At 38.7% G+C, this 22553-nt stretch overlaps 1 protein-coding gene across 2 annotated transcripts in view; it reads right to left on the bottom strand.

The window, feature by feature from the left end:
* The window catches only part of TMEM182 (transmembrane protein 182), an 89436-nt gene extending 66907 nt beyond the window's left edge, over nucleotides 1-22529 (bottom strand). Inside the window, exon 1 of one of the 2 annotated variants that reach the window (XM_030920802.1) lies at nucleotides 22426-22529. The gene's annotated coding sequence lies outside the window, so the exon portion shown is untranslated. The remainder of the gene's footprint in view (nucleotides 1-22425) is intronic. The other variant, XM_030920801.1, reaches the window with a different exon arrangement.
* Nucleotides 22530-22553: the final 24 nt, after the last annotated feature.

Here is a 22553-nt window from a genome sequence, read left to right as displayed (position 1 = left end):
TTTCCAGAGGAGGTGCTTGTAAGAGGCTCTAATGACCCAGCAAGTTCAGGTCATATGGTGCAAAGGAAAGACAACCTAATCAGTGAGAAAGAGAGTGAAATGCAAGGAAACACGCTGGTGTAACCAGAGTGCCACCATGTCTCCAAGAGGAAACAGCCATTGGTGTTGCATCACTGTAAAATAGTCAGAAGTGGTCCAGGCAGAGGTCATTGTCCCAGGCCTGCTGAAGGTGCTGCCACAGGTTCTACTCAGACCACTCCACAGCCCTCTCCTCATGTTCTGCTCAGCCAGGTCCCTTAAATTCTGCTTAATTATTATACATACACGGTATGGGGTAAGCACTTAAAAATTAGAGTATATCAGGATACCCAAAGGACACAACAGCTAAATAACAAAAATGTTAAAAGTAACAAAGTAACAATGCCCAACACTTAGCAAGCTCTCACACTGTCTCCAGCCCTGTTCTAAGTGCTTGATGTTTGTCAGCTCTTCTGCTCTCCACAATCATCCACTGCAATAAGCATCAGGATTGCCCTCACTTTATTGATGAGGAAACTGAGACAACTCTGAATCTCTTTATGGCAGGGCTTTTTTGGCCTAAGCACTGTCTATGGACTAAATCCTGTCCCTCTAAAATTCGTATGTTGCCCTAATCCCCCTGGGACTGTATTTGGAGATAGAACCTGTAAGTGGGCAATTATGGTTAAACGAAGTCAAAAGGGTGAGCCCTGATCTGGCAAGACTAGTATTCTCATAAGAAGAGGCTGGGCACAGTGGCTCACATCTGTCATCCCAGCACTTTGGGAAGCCAGGGTAGGAGGATCTCTTGAGGCCAGGAGTTCAAGACCAGCTTGGGCAACATAATGAAACTCCCATCTCTACAAAAAATTTAAAAGTTAGCCAGGCATAGTGGCATGCACCTCTAGCCCTAGATACTTGGGATGCTAAGGCAGGAGGATCGCTTGAGCCCTCAGGGGTTCAAGGTGACAGTGAGTGCCAGCCTGGACAACAGAGCGAGACCCTGTCTCCAAAAAGAAAGAAAGAAAAAGAACATAATGACACAGGAGTTAAGAAGAAGTTATGTAGGCAGATAGTGAGGGCAGGAAGGTCCTTGGTAAGGTTTTCCTTTTAAGGAAAAGTAGCCCCAAAATCATTTTCTTTGCTAACAGAGAGTAGCCTGTAAAATCGAGATGCAGACATAGAAAGGCAGGCTACAAGTTTGCACGGGTGAAGGCCAGGCAGCTGTGCCAATAGGGAAGGGCCACCTGGGACTACGCATGTTCAAAATGGCGGCTCCATCTTTCCTTCTCCTTTCCAACCACATTTGCAGTAGGCAGCAGATGACACGGCCCAGGTCAAGTGGAAAGTTCATTTGCATAATAAGATTAGGGTGGGGTGGCCAGCTTCCCCATGCACTATGTAAACATCATACCTGGTCCAATCAATCTGTGTGCCCTATGTAAATCAGACACCGCCTCCTCAAGCCTGTCTGTAAAATCCGGTGCACTCCGCAGTGGGCCGGAAGACCTACTCTCGCGACCCTCTCTCTCACAAGAGCTATTCTCCTTTCTCTTTCTTGCGCCTATTAAACCTCTGCTCCTAAACTCACTCCTTGTGTGTGTCCATGTCCTCAATTTTCTTGGCATGAGGCAATGAACCTCAGGTATTACCCCAGACAACAACGTGGCTTCAATACCAGAGAAATCTCTCTCTGAGCATGCACAGTAAATGAGGCCACAGCAAGAAGGCAGCTATATGCAAGCCAGGAGGGGAAGCCTTACCAGAAACCAACCCTCCTTGCACCTTGATCTGGACTTCCAGCTTTCAGAACTATGAGAAAATATCTGGGTTTTTTTTTTTTTTTTTTTTTTTTTTGAGATGGAGTCTTGCTCATCACCCAGGCTGGAGTGCAGTGGCGTGATCTCGGCTCACTGCAAGCTCCGCCTCCCGGGTTCATGCCATTCTCCTGTCTCAGCCTCCCGAGTAGCTGGGACTACAGGCGCCTGCCACCACGCCCGGCTAATTTTTTTGTATTTTTAGCAGAGACAGGGTTTCACCGCCTTAGCCAGGATGGTCTCCATCTCCTGACCTTGTGATCCACCCGCCTCGGCCTCCCGAAAATGTCTGTTTTTAAGCCACCTAGTCTGTGGTATTTTGTTGTGGCAGTCCTAGCGGACTCATACAGCCCTGTAAACACAGTGGGTGCGTAAAAGGCCAATCACACCTCACCCAGGTTGGGACAATAAAAAATATATGCAGCGGTTACCGAATGTCCCCTTGGAAACCACTGTTCTATGGAATCACCACAAAACTGATTTCTGCAGAGTCTGAGAGAGAATGAGCTGAAGTGACACTCCTCCCAGTAGCAGACTCCCAATGTGTTGAAGTTCTTATTCATTCACCCATTGAATACCCGGAAAGATCGTCATAAGGTTTTGACTGTCTGACATTTGGGAGAATGCCCTATTACGGCAAATCTGGGAGATGGACAAAAGGAGGGAATAAAAGATGATTCTGGGAAGGTGTACGTTTGCTTCAAGGAAGACTCAGATGGCAGAATTTCCTTAGGACAGAAGCAACACTGGCAAAAAGCAGGTATAGGAATAATCGTCCTACTTACTGCCATGGGAGGCACATACAAGTTGGTCTATTTCCGTTTCCAAATCTCGTACATTATACAATGATAAAGTTCTGGAAAGGTCTAGCAAAGCTTCTATTATGCCACGTTTTTTAAACACTGAATTTTTAAAATTTGATAGCAGAAATGCTTAATCTGCTTTCACTAGCAGACCAATACGCTAAAAGCAACTGCATCAGAGTTCAAACCAGAAAATGAAACATTGTAGAAGCAAAAGTGAATCTGTATAAGCAGCATACTAATTAAGCAAAAAAAAAAAAATGATTTTTTTTCATTATTGAGGTATTAGGCAGCTATCTTTTCCTGCTTCATTTAAAAAAAAAAAACATATATTTATTATAAATGAGTTAACATGATCTCCAGATAGAAAACTGAAAAATATGCAAAGGAAGAAAACGAAGGGTAATCTCACCACCTAATGTAATCGCTGGAAACACTTTGAAGTATGTTTCTCATTCCTTGTATTATTCATATAAACATACATCTAATTTTTTTGTACAGGATGGAAGCAAATATTTGTATTTTTTACATAAACATTAGAATTAATTTTGAAATTTTACAGAGGTAGTTTGTGTTTGAAACCTTATATTGTCACACAAAGGGAAAATGATCTTTTCTTCAACAGGATGAAATTAATTCCATGTGAAGTATGTACAGGTATATATATTACAAATGCTCTTTTCTACATAATTATGTACTTTTATGTTTCCAAATTGTTTCACAACAGATGATTGGTTCAAAGTTTTCTCTGAGGCACCTTTATTAAGATATAACTAATATACCATAAAATTATCCTGATCAAAGTATAGAAGTCAATGATTTTTAGTATATTTAAAGAGTTTTGTGGCCATCACCATAATCTAATTTCAGAACATTTTCATCTTTCCCAGTAGGAAATTGCCTATTTGCAGTCACTCCTCATTCCCAATTCACCCTCAGCCCTGGGCAACCACTAATCTACCTTCTGCTTCTATGTATTTGCCTATTCCATGTATTTCATCTAAATGGAACATATAGAGGACACTCAGTATGTGGTCTTTTATGATGAGCTTCTTTCAATTAGCATAATGCTTTCTAGTTCATTCATGTTGTAGAATGTGTCAATACTTCATTTCTTATTACTATGTAATGTTTTACTATTTTATATGCTACTAATATTATTAGAAAAAATATTATATTTTCAAAGCTAAAGTGTTCTTCTTCTACTTTTTAGGAAATAGGTTCAAGATTTTACATTGTAAACCAAAGTGAGATAAGTAAGAATATAAAGTTTTAATTCTTGGAAATATGTCCAATTTTAGGGTACTAAATTTATCTCTTTAAAGTGCATAAATCCAAGAATCTGGTCCATTTATTGTGATAAACTCCTCCAGTAATCTTGGATCTGTGTCATACATTATTTATTTTAGAGTTATCCTTGAACATGCAGACTGCTTGAAATTACATTCTTCCTTTCCAGAGCTCTAAGAGTGGTGGAGAATCAAAGCTTTGATAACTGGAGAAATAATTTAAGATGAATCTTAATGAAAGAGCAAAAAGAAGCCTGGGTTAGAATTAATGTAAATTTTTCTCAGATAATGTCATTTTTATGTTATCAGCTTAATTTGAGAACTCAGAATAAAAAAGAAAAGAAAAAAGGGAAAAAGACGAGAAGAAAATACCCTTTTAACTTAGGAGGTCATGGCACTTATAATAGTAATGCTTCTTTCTTGACATTGCTGGTATCTTGCATCAGGAAAACTGAGGTGACATGCAATTAAGGACTCTGCTTTCTTTCTTTTAGTCAGAGTTAAATCCAGCCTAGACTAACAAATAGAATTCAAGCAATTAACAAAAGATAACTTTGGTTAAGTGCCTACCATAAGACCCACCACATTGCAGATAATCTATTAAAAAGTTATTTTGTACCCTTTCTCATTCTAACCTGAGTATGTCTAAATTCTCTTTAGATCAAAACATATGCTTCATCAAATTGACTTAGAATTATACATAGCACAGAGCAACAGGTTAGGAGCAGTGGGATCAATGACAGCAGCAGTGAGAGGGCCACTCACAGGACTAGACAGACCCAGAGTCAAGAGAACCAGCTAATCAAGGGCATTTCATTGAGGGGTGGATGAACTGTCTGTGGCAGACTATCATATCAGTGTCCATGGATTTCCCATTTTCCTTGTCATTAGATTGGAGCTGCACTTCTGGATTTTGGTTGTTTGTGCATACACGGAAAGTTACTTCCAAACCAAGGATTTTAAGAATGAATGGGGCTTATTCATCTCTCACTTTGCCTCTGAAGGCAACCTCGAAGATAGGAGAGCTATGAAATGGAAGAGGCATGGGTCTCTAAGTCGCCATAGGGACAAAAGCTACCTGGGGCAGTTGCCTGACCTTCGTAGCATTATATGAGAAGGAAAACAAACAAACAAAAACTTTCTGTCTTAAATCACTGGGATTTTAGGGTTTGATTTGTAAAGACATCAGAAGAGCTAGCCTATTCTGACAAATGCATTTTACATCTCGAAAGCTCTTGAAGATTCATATTATTCGAACAAATAATAGTTACTGAAATTCCTAATAATGGCAGTGTCAGATATTTAAGATGTTTAAAACCACCAGGACTCTGTCACAGCCAAATCTGTCTATACAAGACCCTCTGGACTCACTTAGCAGCCTATCTATTTCTCTCTCATCTTTTTCTTTCAAGGATCCTGTTTTTTTTGTTTTGTTTTGTTTTTGTTTTTTTAATGTTCCCATAGGCTCTACATTTCAAGGTTACATGGCATTCTCAACTAAACATGGGAAGACCACTTTTCTACCTACTGTATACCTGCCTGACTACTTACTGTGCAGAGGCTCCTGTTGTCATGACCTCTGCCACCATATTCAGCAATTTGGATGTCAGTATCATCCTGGACTAGACATGAGTTTAATATGCATGTTCTTGTTCATTAATATTTAGATAGTGATCTTCCCTATATTTAAAACAGTACTCAAAGGCATTGAATTAGTGGGGTCTGTATTATCTTCACCTGTCATAACTGAGACTATACAGATTATGACACTTTCCCTGGCAAAGACAATGTCCAAGGAGACTGGATAAACACACATCCTTACACTGAAGAACTAGCAGAAAGGAAGGACTCATCTCCAATCAAAAATATATAGACACCTTACTATGTACTGTCCTATGCATCATGTTAAGCTTTCAACAAAATACTACAGAATATACCAAAAAAAGGAAAAAATAAAAAGAATCTGAGTTTCACTTCCAAGGTAACAGCGTGAGGCGGTCCATGACCCACTCCCCAGTGGAACAAGTATAACTGATGAAAACCATTTAAGATATCCAACCATTTAAAGTCTAAGTAATTTGTCCTAAAGGCATAAAGCAAATCGTAAAACATTTATTAAAGAAAATCTTTTAAAATTCAGTAAGAACAGCAAGAGTTTGTGATATTTGACCTAAGGCTCAATCCCTTCTTCCTTCCATCAAAAAATATACAAAAATTAACACTAGGCATGGTGGCTCACACCTGTAATCCCACCACTTTGGGAGGCCAAGGCATACAGATCACAGGGTCAGGAGTTCGAGACCAGCCTGGCCAACATGGTGAAACCCCTTCTCTACTAAAAATACAAAAATTAGCCGGGTGTGGCAGCAGGCGCCTGTAATCCCAGATACTCAGGAGGCTGAGGGAAGAGAACTACCTGAACCTGGGAGGCAAAGGCTTCAGTGAGCCAAGATCGCGCCACTGCACTCCAGCCTGGGTGACAGAGCAAGACTCGGTCTCGAAAAAAAAAAAAAAAAATTAACTCAGAATGTATCAGAGTCTTAAATTTAAGTGCTAAAAGTATAAAACTTAGGAAAAAATAGGAACAAATCTTCATTTGTCATTGGTTGGGCAATGTTTCCTTAGATATCACAGCAAAAGCATAAGCAACAAAATATAGATAAACCGGACATTATCAAAATTAAAAACATATGTGCATCAAACGACATTGAGATCAACAAAAGATAACTCACAGAAATGAAGAAAATATTTTAATATTACATATCTGATAAGGGACTTGTATTTAGGCCATATAAAGAACTCTTACAACTCAATAATTTAAAAAATAACAATTAAAAAACAGGAAAATTATCTACACTGGTATTTCTACCAACAAGATATACAAATGGCCAATAAACACATGAGAAATGCTTAATATCATTAGCCGTCAGAGAAATGTAAATCAAAACCATAGTGAGATACTACCTCACATCCACTAGAATGTGCTATAATCCAATTACAGAAAGTGAAAAGTATTGGTGAAATGTGGAGAAATTAGAACTCTCATACACTGCTGGTGGGAGTGTAAACTGGTGTAATCACTATGGAAAACAGTTTGAGTTTCTCCAAAGTTTAAACACAGAGGTACCATCAACCCAGTAATGCTATGGCAAGAGAAATAAAAACATATGTTACCATCAAAACTTGTACACAAATGTTCATAGCAGCATTATTCATAATATCCCAAAATTGGAACCAATCCCAATGCCCATCAATTGATGACTATATAAATAAAATGTGGCATATCCATATAGTGGAATGTTATTGGGAATCCATGCTACAACATCGACGAACCCTGAAATCATGCTGAAGGAAAGGACCCAGTCACAAAGTAATATCTATTGTATAATTCCATTTATATGAAATATACAGAACAGATGAATATATAAAGACAGAAAATTTATTAGTTGTTGCCTAGGGCTGAGAGGGATTGGAGGTTTGGAGGGTAATGCCTAAAATATACAGGTATTTTGGAGGGCAGTGATTAAAACGTTCTAAAATTGTGTTGATAGTTGCACAACTTCATAAATATATCAAAAGCCTTTAAATTGTATGTGTTAAGTAGGTGAATCACATGGTATGTGAATTATACCTTAATAATGTTGGAAAGAGAAGGAGAGAATAGTCTGAGAGACAGAGGAATTATTACAAGCAAACCCAGATATGACTCCTATGTTGAAGCTATCACACAATCACCTGAAGATAACTATAACTAATATGTTAAACTATAATGGAAAAGTTAAACAACATGCAAGACCAGATAGGTATCTTCAACAGAGAGATAAAAACTCTAAAAAAGATTCAAATGTAAATTCTAGACATTAAAACAAAGTAACAGAGATGAAGATTGTCTTCCACAGTTTTGTCATCAGACTAAACACAGCCAAGGAAAGAACTGGTGAACATAAACACAGACCAACAGAAATTATGTATACAAACAAAAAAAAAAGCATAAAGAAAAAACAGTGAGGGGACAAAGGAAAAACAGAATACAGCAAATGGTCTAACCAATGTGTTGCTGGAGTTCTAGAATTAGAAGATGGAGAAAATGGGAAAGAAGAAATATTTGAAGATACAATGGCTGAGAATATTCCTGAATTATATATAGATAGACATCAAATGACAGAGCCAGGAAATGCAGAGAATACCAAGTAGGATTAATGTCTAAATAGAAAACAAACACATGTAGGCATCTCATATTCAAAATGTTGAAAGTCAAAGACAAAAATAAAACCTTAAAGGCAGTCAAAGGCAAAAAAGACAAATTGCTTTCGGAATAAAAGTGACAATTACAGCAGATTTCTCATCAGAAAACGTATAAGGATGAAGACAATAAGCGAAATATTTTAAGGGCTAAAAGAAAAAAATTGAACACTTGTCAATCTAGAATTCTGTACACTTCAAAAGTGAAGGAGAAATCAAGCCTAGTTATACAACATAAACAAAGGGAGTTCATCGTCAGCAGATCTGCTTTACAAGAAATGGTAAAAGAATTTCTTCAGAAAGAAAAAATATGATACAGGTCATTGATTTGGTTCTAAACAAAGTAATTAAAATTGTTCTTCTTCTTAGTTCTTAAGATGGCAGCATTACCGATTTTAAAACTTTTCTAATATATACGTTTAATACTATAAATTTCCCTCTAAGCAGCACTTTTGTTGCATCTCACAAATTTTGATAAGTTACATTTTCATTTGTAATTTGTTTCTAATATTTTCAAATTGTTATTGAGGCTTCTTTAAGCTATATGTGATTTATAAGTGCATTGTTTAATATCCAGATATTTGAGGGTTTTCAAGCTATTTTCTGTTACTGATTTCTAGTTTAATTTCATTGTGATCTGGAAGTATAGTTTTTATTGTTTCTATTCTTTTTTTTTTTTTTTTTTTTTTTTTGAGACGGAGTCTTGCTCTGTCGCCCAGGCTGGAGTGCAGTGGCCGGATCTCAGCTCACTGCAAGCTCCGCCTCCCGGGTTCACGCCATTCTCCTGCCTCAGCCTCCTGAGTAGCTGGGACTACAGGCTCCCGCCACCGCGCCCGGCTAATTTTTTTTGTATTTTTAGTAGAGACGGGGTTTCACCATGGTCTCGATCTCCTGACCTTGTGATCTGCCCGCCTCGGCCTCCCAAAGTGCTGGGATTACAGGCGTGAGCCACGCGCCCGGCCTATTGTTTCTATTCTTTTAAACTTGTTAAAATGTATTTTATGGCCCAGAATGTGGTCTTTCTTTGTGAACGTCAATTTGAGCTTGAGACACAGGGTATTCTGCTGATGTTAAAGTATTTCACAAATATCCATTAAACCCAGTTGTAAGATGGTATCTTATGTATAAATTACTGATAGACAGGTGTTAAAGTCTGCAGTTGTTATCGTGGATTTGTCTACATCTCTTTGAAATCTTATTAGTTTTTGCCTCAAGTACTTTGATGCTTTGCTGTTAGGTTCATACACAATAAGGTTATTAAGTCTTCTTAGAGAATTGACCCTTTTATCATAAGGCAATACTCCTCTCTACCTATGATTCTGTTTTCGTCTTGAAATATATCTTGTATGAAATTAATATGGCTACTCCAGTTTTCTTCTGATTAGTGTCAGTATGATATAATTTTCCCTAGCCTTTTATTTTTAATCTGTTTTATATGTAAAGTGAGTTTTGTGTATACAACATATAGTTGCGTCCTGTTTTTTAATCCACTCTGACAGTCTCTCTTTTAATTGGCATATTTAGACCAATCACATTTAAAGTGATTATTCATACAGTGGAATGAATATCTACCATGTCTGTTACTGTTTTCTACTTGTTGCACTGTTCCTTGTTTCTTTAATCTTTTGCTCTTATTCACCCTTCTCTGTTTTTGCTTCTGTTCATTTGTTTTGTTTTGAGACAGGGTCTCACTCCATTGCCCAGGCTGAGGTGCAGTGGGAAATTATAGCTCCCTGCACCTCCCATTCCTGAGCTCGAATGATCCTCCTACCTCAGCATCCTGAGTAGCTGGGACTCCGGGCGTGTGCCACCATGCCTGGCTCTTCTCTGGTTTTAATAGGAGCATTTTATAATTTTACTTTATCTTTCTTTCCATGTAAATTATATTTATTTTTCAAAACATTTTGTGGTTTCTCTAGAGTTTGAAATACACAGTTACAACTAATGTAAGACGAGTTTCAAATAACATACTGACTCGCAGGTACTGCTGATACCTTATAACTGTGTATTTCCAAATGCTCCCTCATTCCCTGATAACATTGCTGGGATTCATTACATTTATCTTCATACTATAATCACTTGGTACATTGTTATATTATTACTTTGAACAAACCATTATCTTTTAGATCAATTAATAATAAGAAAAATAAAAGATCTTATTTTCATGGAATCCTTTTCTGACACTGTTCACTAATTTATGTAGTTTCAAGTTTCTGACCTTATTTTCCTTCTCTCTGAAAAACTTATCTTATTTTAATATTTTTTGAAAGGCATGGCTAACGGAAATGAATTTCATCAGCTTTGTTTAACCTGAGAAAATTTTTATTTTTCCTTCACTCTTGCAGGATAATTTTTCTGGATATAAAATTATTCTAGGTTGGTGGATTTTTTCTATTAACACTTTAAATATCTCACCACTTGCTTGTATATTTGCTAATGAAAAAAAATAGCTGTATTTGTTATCCTGGCTCCTCTATAAGTAAGATGTTTGTATTCTGTGGCTTATTTCAAGATTTTCTCTGTTGTCAGTTTTCTGTGTTTTGGATATGCTATACCTCAGAGAAGATTTTTTGGTATTTATCCAGTTTGGTGTTCTCTAAGCTACCTATACATGTGGTTTGGTGTCTGTCATCAAATTTGGAAAATTCTAGTCCATTATTTACTTTAAGTAATTGTTCTTTCTTATCTTTTTGATATTCCAAAAGAATACCAAAGGGTATCTTACACCTTTCCCTTTTGGTATAGGATACCAAATGGTATCTTATACCTCTTGAAATTATCTCACAATTCATTAATATTCAATTCCTTTGCATTTTTATGGTTTTTTTTTTTTTCTTTGCTTTTCAGTTTAGGAATTTTCTATTGACCTAACTTCAAGCTCAATGATTGTTTCCCTGGCTGAATCCGATCTACTGATAAGCCCATCAAAAGCAATTTTCATTTCTGTTATAGTGTTCTTGATTTCTACAGTTTTCTTTTGATTCTTTCTTAAAGTTTTCATCTCTCTACTTACATTATGCCTCCATTCTTATATGTTGCTTACTTTTCCATTAAAGCCCTTAACATAATAGGCATAGTTATTTTAAATTCCATGTCTAATAATTCCAAGACCTGTGTCATATCTGAGTCTAGTCCTAATGTTTGCTTTGTCTCTTCAGATTTTTTTTCTCTTGTCTTTAAGCATACATTGTAAATGTTTTGTTGTTGAAAGCCAGATGTGATGTCTTGAGTCATAGGATCTCAGGTAACCAGGCTTTTTGTATGAGGTTTCATATTAATCTGGCTAGGAGCCAGGCTGTGTTTAACATTTTCACAATTGGAGGTTCCAGAAACTTCAATTTCTTCTAGTTCCTTGTTTTTTGTTTTCTCCCCTCTTGCATTTGAGTTTCCCTAGAAACTTCTTAATTAGCATCTGTGTCTTGCATCTCGATTTTAATTCACTGTTATTGTGCTGGAACCTTGTTAATACCTTTGGAAGGTGTTGGGTAGGGGAAAGGTTCTATAATCTTATGATTAAACTTCAGTGTTTTAGTGGGCTTGAGTGTCTGGGGTTTAACCTTTAAAAACATTTTCAGCTTTTTTTCTTCCTTCATATGAAACAAAGATAGAGGAGACTTGAGTTACCAAGTTTCCCTTTTTCAGGTAACGTAAGAGTCTGGCTAGGAGTTTCCCTTATATGGTTCACCTTTGTTACATAGAATGTTCTTGGTGTATTTGAATAAGGTTAATTTTCCCCTGGAATGCTTATTTTTCTTTTCCTTCTCCTGGGAACCTGAAGGAATTTTTCTCAGATCTTCAACATAAGAACCTGGTGGATCTTCTGTAGGTAACTCCATTAAATTGTGGGGATATCCCTAAAACTAACTCTCCAAGAGTTTCTAACTCTCATGCCTATCACATTTAGGTCAAGTAACTCATCAAAATTACCCCTGAAGTCATCCTACTAGTTACTAGTCCCAGCAGCTTCTGCTCGCAGTAAGCTGATCTTGACTGTAATTCTATCTGCTGGTCTGTCTCTCCAGATTTCCAGGCAGAGAGATTCCAGATTTCCAACGGCTTGCCCTGTGATCCCCAATTCTCATAGGCATCTCTGAAAAGTTGTTGGTTTTCAGTTTCTCTATCTTTTTATGTTTGTTTGTTTGTTTGTTTTAATAATGGAAGTGGCAACTTCCCAAGTTCTTTATGTGTTGGAACAGATACCAGAAGCCCTCTACAATTTTTATATGAATGGAATCATACAGCATGTGTTCCTCATTTGACTTCTTCACTCAGCATAATTATGTTGAGATTCATCCACATTGTTATAGAAATTGAGAGTTCATTGCTTTTATCGCTAAATTGTACTGAATTGTATGGCTATACCACAATTGCTTATCCATTCACCTGTCGATGGATATTCGGATTTTCCATTGTAGGGTTATTACAAATAAGGCTTGTATGGGTATCTGTATATAGCAGCTTGTTTACATATATGTTCTCCTATCTTTTGGGTAAATATCTCAGAGTGTAATAGTTGGGTCACATGGTGGGTGTGTGTTTAACTTTGAACTCTTTAAGACATTCCTAAGCTCTTTTTAAAAATAACTATGCTATTGCACATTCCCACCAGCATTATTGGTCCAGGTATTAGTCCTTTCTCATACTGCTAATAAAGACATACCCGAGACTGGGTAATTTTTAAAGAAAAGAGGTTTAATTGACTCACGGTTCAGCATTTCTGAGGAGGTCTCAGGAAACTTAAATCATGGTGGAAGGGGAAGTAAACGTGTCCTTCTTCACGGGGTACAGCAGTAAGGAGAAGTACTGAGCAAAAGGGGGAAAAGCCCCTTATAAAACCATCAGTTCTCCTGAGAACTCACTCACTATCACAAGAACAGCATGGAGGTAACCACCTCCATGATTCAATTACATCCCACTGGGTCCCTCCCACCACACATGGGGATTATGGGAACTGCAGTTGAAGATGAGATTTATGTGGGGACACAAAGCCAAAACGTATCAGTTCATATTCCCACCAATTCTTGCCACAGTATTTTGCTCTTTAACAAATAAAATGGCACATAGTTACATGCCGTATACCATAAATGAGAATGGTTATCTTAATAATATCTAGTCTCCCAGTTCACAATCATGTTATATTTCTTCATTTATTTTGAATTTCTTTCTTATTTCTGAACAATGTTTTTTAGTGTATAAGTCTCTATTGGGTCTTTGATTTTATCTCACCCCATTCACCTCATATAAGAACTAAGTTAGCCTATTACAATTTCATGAATGCCAGCAGAAGACATAAGACTAGTGGATCAGAGACAAAGGATTTTACTACTCATGACACAGCAAGCAGCATAAACATCAGCATATATGCATGAGTTTTCCGTGCCTCTACATCCCGTGGAGGTTGTATTAGTCCATTCTTGCATTGCTATAAGGAAATAACTGAGACTGGGTAATTCATAAAGAAAAGAGGTTTAATTGGCTCACAGTTTCACAGACTGTAGAGGAAGCATGATGCTGGCATCTGCTTGGCTTCTTGAGAGGCCTCAGAAAACTTCCAATCATGGTGGAAGGCAAAGGAGGAGCTAGGCATCTCACATGGCAGGAGCAGGAGCAAGAGAGAGTGAAGGGGAGGCGCTGCACACTTTTAAACAACCAGATCTCACAAGAACTCCCTTACTAACTCACTATCACGAGAACAGCACCAAGAGGACAGGGCTAAACCATTCACGAGAAACCACTCCCATGATCCAATAACCTCCTACCAGGCCCCACCTCCAAAACTGGGGACTATAATTCATCACGAGATTTGCTGGGGACGCAGATCCAAACCATATCAGCGGTGGACCCATATGAATGTCATACATCACAACTGAGGAACACTGAGCTTAGGGTATTCATCCCTTTTGTAAGCAGTAAGTAAGCATTTTCCTTGACCAGAAAGGAGATATTACCTCATCTTTCCAAGTTAACAGCTGGAAAATTATCTCTGATAAATGATGAAAATAATTGTCAGAACTTTACCATCTTGGTGCATCCACCATGAAGTGCAGGAGTTCAAAAGAAGGACTGTCTCTGGAAATTTTTTGGCCAAATTTATTTATATTAATATTCATATTTAGTGTATTAAAAATGGTTTTGTTTATAAACTCCAATGTCTAATAGCATATATAAATAATCTTATCTCTTGATCTCATACTTTACAACCTTACCCAACTCACTTTATTAGATTTTATAGCTGTTTTTGCTGAATTCCTTAGAATTTCCTACATAGATGACCAGGTGGTCTGTGAATAAGGCCATTTTACTTCTTTCTTTCAAATATAAATGTCTTTTATATCTTTCTCTTGCCCCCTATTGCACTCAGCTGGGGCACTGATGAAACTCACTGGGAAGCCACTAGCAGAGATGCCCATGGAAATGGCTTTGGAAGCCATTTGCTGGCGCACTTGGGAGGTTCACTCGGAAACCAGCTGGGTTGCCAATGCAACTTGGCTGCCTGCATGGGCATCCCCAAAACGTGCTGAGGACTAGGGGCCACTAAGTGTCCTGCACTCTACTGGTTGCCACTGTTCACAAGAGCAAAAAGAGAGAAAGACAAACAAACCTGGAAGAGGAGCCCCTTCCTCACGCAGTGTCCCTCAGCACCATCTGCTGACAAAGCTTAACATCATGTGATCTAGTAAAAGAGAAATGTTTACGGAATCCGGCTCCAGTATCACAAAGGAGGGCAACGTTGGCTATATGTGGAGCTGACAGCAATACATTGATAACCGGCATAGTATACACTTTGGCTACTCAGCTTCCAAATACATCCTTCTACTCACTTTTCAACTTCCTTAAAACAACTTAACAACTCTGTTTCCACCCAACAACATCAAAGAAAACAACTCTGTTTCCACCAAACAAGAACAACAAATAAAACCTAAATAAAACAGCAAATACAAGACGTCTCAACATCGTTGGCTATATCAATGACTCCTCAAATTTAGTTACAGTCTCACTGAATATTCTATTAACTGAAGACCCAATTGTGAAGTTAAGCTCCCACACTTGTACATAAAATTATACTTGAAAAGAGACAGAAGAAGAAAACTGTTAGCATATACAAATAAGCATGTATGTATAATAAACAGAAAATATGCAAAGCTTTTACAGTCTTCACTTCTCTAATTGGGCATGACATCTTATTTGACACCTATAGTTTCTTTCTTTTGCGATGTATTTCATATGCCACTTGTTCTCAGTCAAAATATTAGCTGGTCAGCATTTTTATGGCATACAATGATAAAGAAAAAACCTTTGTTCATGAAGTACATTATTCTTTAATCACTTTGCCTTTTTTGTTTGTCTGTTTTTGTAGATTTCCAGTTATAGTCTTTCTTGCTCTTGTTATGTTGCATTAACTTAATTTATCCTTGGTAATCAGAATCAATTACTCCATCCAGAAGATGAACCCCCTTTCTTCCTGATGGTTTAGTGGCACGAAGAAGCCAAAATCTCCAGGTGGTAGTCTCATCTTCTTACTTGATAGAACCTTTGCTTTACCTCCTGGTAGAAAAATTGCCAGCCACCCTGTGATTTAAGATCTCAGAACTAGTAAAACTGAATATTGTCAAGTTGGGAAGCAATTATTCTGTCAGTAAACTATTAGGCGTAACAATGAAAGCAGCCACAACCACTTCTATGCCTTAATTCCCAAACCTATATATTCTAGCTTTGGGGGTGGCAGCACTATAAATGGGTCTCTGATTTGAAGCATATACTACACACTTTACAACAAAGCTCCATCTTTTTAGGGTGTTATATCCAACTGGCACTGTACTAACACTTATGTAAGCCATTTCTCCATTCAATTAGGCCAGTATCTTCTAGGTAATGAGGAATGTTATAATCCAGTAAGTATGAGCCCACTGACCTTCTTTGCAGTAAAATGAGTGCACTGAGCAGATACAATGCTGTGTAAATTCCCATCATGAGGCTATAGATGGTGGTGATGCTACAAGCATTATGAACAGAGTAGGCAAATCCAAACCTGGAATATCTGTTTATTCCACTGAGAATGACTCTCTGCACCTTCCACAATGGAAGAGGTCTGATATAATTAACTTCTCATCAGGTTGCTAATTCATCTCCTCCAGGAAATAGTGCCAGAAATAGGAGCACAGCAGGGAGTCAGTGTTGGTCTTTGTGGTTGGCAGATTAAACATTCAGAAATAGAATAGGTAAGGGTAAGGCCATGTCATTAAGCCCATGGATAGCCTCTATTTTTGCTACCACAGCTACTTTATTCAAGCACTGTGAAGGATGGTGAAGAAGCACTGTGAGGATGGTGACCAAAGAGCATATCGTTTTGTTCACCTGATCATTACGTCTCCTCTGCAGTAGAAACCCGTTGGTGGGCATTCACATAAGACAAAAATATCTTCTCCATTCTGTGTTCCTTTTGAGACATCCATCCACATCTTATCCAAACTTCCTTGCCACTATTCTGTTCCACCCAATCTATAAGAAACTGCCCGTGAATAGTGTACTTTATTTTTGGCTATCTCTCACTACAGGCAAAGTGGACAACACAGTGGCACTTGAAGTTTCAACCAATGGGAATATCCTCCTTTACCACTATCCTTTAGAGTCACCCAGTGGAGTGCTATAGTACTATAGCTGTCCACTCTCAGGTGGCACCAGGATATCATGCAGACCTATTTGTAAATCAGCTCAACTTTTTTTCTTTCTCAGTCAGCTGGTTGTAAGGAACTTCCCAGGAGGCCAGGGATATGAATGAAGAGGAGACAATGCAACAGGTGTTATTGTTGAAGGACTCTGAGTCAAGCCACAGGGTTTTGCAACTTACTTATACATTCTGAAATGGCCCCAGTTTGAACTTCCATTTGATGATGCACACATACAACCTTTTTTGCAACTTACTTACACATTCTGAAATGGCCCCAATTTGAACTTCCATTTGATGATGCACACATACAACCTTATGTCTAGGTGGGTGTGAAAGGCTAAAAAGTGGCCTCTCAAAAAATGTTTATGTTCTAATCCCTAGAACCTGTAAGTGTTTGATTGTATGGCAAACGCCAAAGATTATTTTCAGATGTGATTAAGGATCAAGAAATGGGGAGATTATTTTGGATAATCCAGATGGGTCCTAAATGCAATTATATGTATCCCTAAAAGAGAGAGACAGAGGGAGATTTGGCACACATACAAAGAGAAGGCAATGGGAAGGCAAAGCAGAGAGAGATTTAAAAATGCTAGCCCTCAAGATTAAAGTGATGGAGTTTCAAGCCAAGGAATGTTGACAGTCACAAGAAGATGGAAAAGACAAGACGTAGATTCTCCCCTACAGCCCCCAGAAGGCCCTACTGACACCTTAATTTTCTTCGAGTAATACTGATTTCAGGCCCCTGGCTGCCAATACTGTGAGATAATAAATTTCTATTGTTTTCAACCAAGAAGTTTGTGGTAATTTGTTACAGCAGCTATAGGAAACTAACACAGTGGGTTAGAGAACACCCGGTTCATGATGGAAAACTCAGGCCACATGGCCACCCCATGCCTTACAGTTAATTGTGCAGTCTTCCCCAGGGCCCAGGAACATTCTAGAAGCTTCAAAAGAAGAATATACTTCCACTAAAGCGGGAATATATTTGTTCCAATGTCTTAGAGCTCTGTGCTGTAATTATACTACTGGAGCTTGTCAAAAGCACCAGGCAGCATCCCTACTTGCCACAGATATTATGAGAATCACCGAATATGTAGAATTACAAAGCCCTATCAACAGAGTATCTTGTACTGTCACCTGAACTTGCTGCAGAGCCTTCTCTTTGTTCGCCATTTGAAAACGGTAGACTTACAGGTGATGTATCTAGTTTGCTTGAAGTAGCACGCTCCTATGTGACATACGTTGCCCCCAACACCCAAAAGGGCCTGCCAAACATGGTGCCTCTTCTTTCATGGTAGGTGGTAAGAGATGCAGTAATCTGTCTTTCTCTCTGCAGAAAATATTTGTACATGCTTCAGACCTTTCAATCATCAGAAGCTTCAAAGTAGAGAGCCCAGAATTTTTGTGGGGTTTATCTCCCATCCTCTAGTTTGCATATAACTTACTCAGATGCTTAAAGTACTAATATCCTGCATATCTGATTCAATCAGTATCAAGTTGTAAATGTACTGGATATATAGGATGTTATATAGAATGCCAAGATAATGGAAGTTTCTGTGAACTATTTTATTACAGCAAAAGGCAGAAGAACTGACATATCCCTGAGGCAATACTGTGAGTATGTACTGTTGATGCTGTACACTAAAAGCAAATTGCTTTTGTTTAATTTGTCTTTACAAATTAGTATGGACCAAAAACAAACAAGCAAAAATCATTAGCCAGGATGGTAGCTGTTTATCATGTACCAGGGACCATGCTGGTTTCTTCCAGCAAAGGTACATCTGGGATACCAGCCACAGTTGGTGTCACCCCTGATCATGTTTATGATGGTGCACAGTTACTCTCCATGATCCACCCTCCTCACAGGCCAAGCAGATTAGGGTTAAATGGCGATGTGACAGAAATGACCACCTTTACTTCTTTTAAGCCTTTTACAGTGACTTAATCTCTTTAATTCTCCCAGGAATGAAGTATTTCTTCTGTTTTACTATCTTGGTAAGAAAGTTCTAGGTATTTCCACTCAGTCTTTTCTACCATAAAGGAGATCACCCATGGGTCAGAGAGCTAATTGATGAATACTGTCAGTTGTCAAATATTCTATTTCAAATATACATTCAGGAATTCAGGAAACACATTGATCAACTAGGCCCACTATGAATCAGACTTAAGATTTCATCTATCACCTGACTACTCTAAGCTTCTGTGCAAGAAAGAGTTAACATAGTAGGCCTCTTCTTCTTTGCAAGTTTTGCTTAAAGTATTATCCCTTGGCTGGCATCTAGGAACTCAGATTTTGGTAGGGTTCTCACTATCCTAACTTGTAAGAGTGGTACACTGTGTCTAAACTGTTTGTACAAACAATATGGTTTATACTAAACACGTGCTTTCCTCCAGGGAGTCTGGAGTTTTGATAGGTGCTAAGTAGAGAAGGACCTATATAACCATCCCACAATTAAAACCCCAGGCACTAAGTCTCTAAGCTTCTCTGGTAGACAGTATTTCACAACTTATTGCTGGAGGAATTAATCATGTCTCATGTGAGTCCATTTGGGAGAAGACTCTTGGAGTCCTGTGCCTATTTTCCTTTAGATTTCACACCATGCAAATCGCTTCGCTGATTTTTCTTTGTATCTTTTAACCATAATAAATCTTAGCCACAAGTATGACTATACGCTGAGTTCGATCTCCTCACGATTCATTGAATCTGACAGGAATGGTCTCAGGGACTCCCAAAACAGCTCTACTTTGACTGGTGTGGCAAAGTGACATTTTGAGTCCCCAAGAATTAGTGTAAATTCAGAGCCAGAGTTTAGTAATGCCCCCAAAGAACTGGTTATTCTTTTTCTTCCTAATGCACAGTCACTCTGCTAAATGGCTGAAGGTCCCTTAGGGGAAAGCTAAAAGGAAGATTTATGGAACGTACTCATGTGAATGCCACAATATCCTTCCTCAAAGTTACCTGGACTCCCCTTGAATCAAGGGACTGCTTTTGAATTGAATTATGTCTAGTAATTGTGTAAGAGCCTGTGATTCTTTTGTGGCAAGTCAAATTAGGTGCATTTGCAACAGACACCAGATGTAATATGTTAGCTTGTGCAGCTGGAGGCAGCTCTAATAGTTTACTCAGTTGGTTGAAATTTAGACCAACTAAATTTGTGGTACCAGATCTAGAGTTTATTCTGTTATGTAACTTAATCAATTCTCTGGTAGGCTTTCTGTTTATTTCATTCCTATGATACTATAGTCAATTAGCCATAGTCAAAGACCCTTGCAGGTCAAGGCATTCTGGTGACTGGTACATTCCTGCTGACCTTAAAAGTACATATGTCCACCTTGTCTTTTGAGTTTAAGTGCTGTGACCTGGCCTCTGATAATCTGGAAATCTTATCCTCATATAATAAGGGAGCTTATCTTAATGCTGGTATCATCCATGGCTATACCTGGCCTACAAAAGAGAGCAATAGCAAATCTTATTTTTTAGCAAAACTAAGCAAGTGCATCTCTCACTAACACATTCCTCAGTGCCTTAGTGCAGGATGTGCTTGCTTGGCCTCTTCGTGGAATAGATTTGAGTATTAGGCTTGTAGGTCATACACAATAAATGCCCTCTGACATTGTCATTATTCCAAAACTTTTGGAGTCCTTTATCCACATCTTGCCAGGAAAACTGTAGCATCTGAACATCATTAAATGTAGGCCATTATTGAGTCTACATTTCAACCAAGTAAACTATTAGAGCTGCCTCCAGCTGCACAAGCTAACATATTACATCTGGTATCTGATGCAAATGCACCTATACTAGTGAGTTCTGCCTAATTTAGTGTTATATTTTTCCCTTTTTTTGTCTAACACCCTTAGAAATCTCTCCCCCACATTTCTAAAGTTTACATTGGTTATATATTAGCAGAGACTTCCAAATCTTTTTTTAAATTATCATTATTTTTAGACAGAGTCTCACTCTGTTGCCAGGCTGGAGTGCAGTGGGGCGATCTCAGCTCACTGCAACCTCTGCCTCCCGGGTTCAAGCAGCTGTGACTACAGGCGCCCACCACCATGCCCAGCTAATTTTTGTATTTTTAGTAGACATGGGGTTTCACCATGTTGGTGAAGCCTCCCAAGCAGCTGTGACTACAGGCGCCCACCACCATGCCCAGCTAATTTTTGTATTTTTAGCAGACACAGGGTTTCACCATGTTGGCCAGGATGGTCTCAATCTCTTGACCTCGTGATCTGCCCACCTTGGCCTACCAAAGTGCTGGGATTACAGGTGTGAGCCACCGTGCCTGGCCGAGACTTCCAATTATTTTGGTTTGTATGAGATGTCCTCCTAGGTTATAATGCGTACCTGTCACCAGAGCTTGCTAAATTTCACCCTAGCTATGTATTTAGTAGCCACAGTGAGTGGTTTTAATGGGTTAACATGAGCAGCCCCTTCAAGGCGCCTTTCCCAGATGAGTTAATCACAAAATTTCAAGCACAAAAAGACTAGTTTCCTCAGCTATAGGAGAGCAAACTAGTTCTCCTGCAAAGGAGTCTCAGAATAACTTGGGGGTTCAAGATTGAGTTTCACCTGGATTCAATTATATGTCTTAATTCTAAGTATCAGTATTCCATTCCTCCCTATTCAGTGCCCCCTCCCATGAGAAACTTTGCAACACTGAACTTAACAGATCTCAGAATTTAGCAACCTACACAAGTAAATTGAGATTTTGAGCAAAACCTCAGTAAAATGTCAGACTCTTCTCGATCCCATAGTGAAAGAGGAATAACAAGTTCTAAAGAAAAGAGGGGCTGGTCACTATTGTTAATATTTATTACTTACCATGTGTCATGGGCTTTGCTAAGTAATTGAAAGGCATCTTTTGGTGCCGTTCACTCACTTAATTCCTTTCGTGGCACTCAGAATAAACCCCAAATCTCTGTTATGGCCTTGTGGGTCCTAAATGGTCTGCATTCCTGCTGACCTCTCAGTTTGATGAGGAAGTTTCAGCCACATCTATCTTCTTTCCACTCTTCTCAGCTTACATGTCACCTCCTCCAAACTGCTTTTCTAAAGTAGCTCACTCCCCTACTTCATTACTTTCCACATCAAGACCGTGCTTCTTTGTATTATTTATCACCATATTATTTTACTTATTGTATGCTTTTTTATTGCATGTTTAGTATTTTTATTTATGTTTATTTACTGCGTGCTTATTATTTTTACTCCATGAGACTGTAACCTCGACTCAGGCATAGACCATCTATGGTTTGTTCACATTGCACTGCACCAGAGAAAGACCTTAAGAAGCATACGTAGAATTCTCACACCTCTAGAAGTTGGCCTACATTATTTCCTACTGCTTTTTAAATAGGCAAACGAAAGCTTGGAGAGTCACGTTAACGTATTCCAGGTCTGTCACAATCAACTGGTAGCCACGGTCTGTGGATCTTCAAGCTGGAGTTGGTCACCTCCTAGGATAACTCCGTAGGAGGAAGTGAAGCTCATTACAATTCCCTGCTGTCCTCCAACCACAGGGGCAGCAGGGTCTGTACCCAGAGGAAACAAAGAGCATCATCATTATCATCACAAACTGGTCTGTGCTTACCGTGTTGATAACGTGCCCAGTCCCCACCTTTCCTGGGACCAGAACTCCCAGCAACAGCACCAGCCACGCACCCGCGGAGCCGCCAGGTAGCACCCGCCCCCTCTCTCTGCGCAGGCGCGCGCCTCCTG

Source organism: Rhinopithecus roxellana, chromosome 17 (assembly GCF_007565055.1).
Source record: "Rhinopithecus roxellana isolate Shanxi Qingling chromosome 17, ASM756505v1, whole genome shotgun sequence".
NCBI classification, from domain to species: domain Eukaryota; kingdom Metazoa; phylum Chordata; class Mammalia; order Primates; family Cercopithecidae; genus Rhinopithecus; species Rhinopithecus roxellana.
This window is presented reverse-complemented; position numbering and strand designations above follow the sequence as displayed.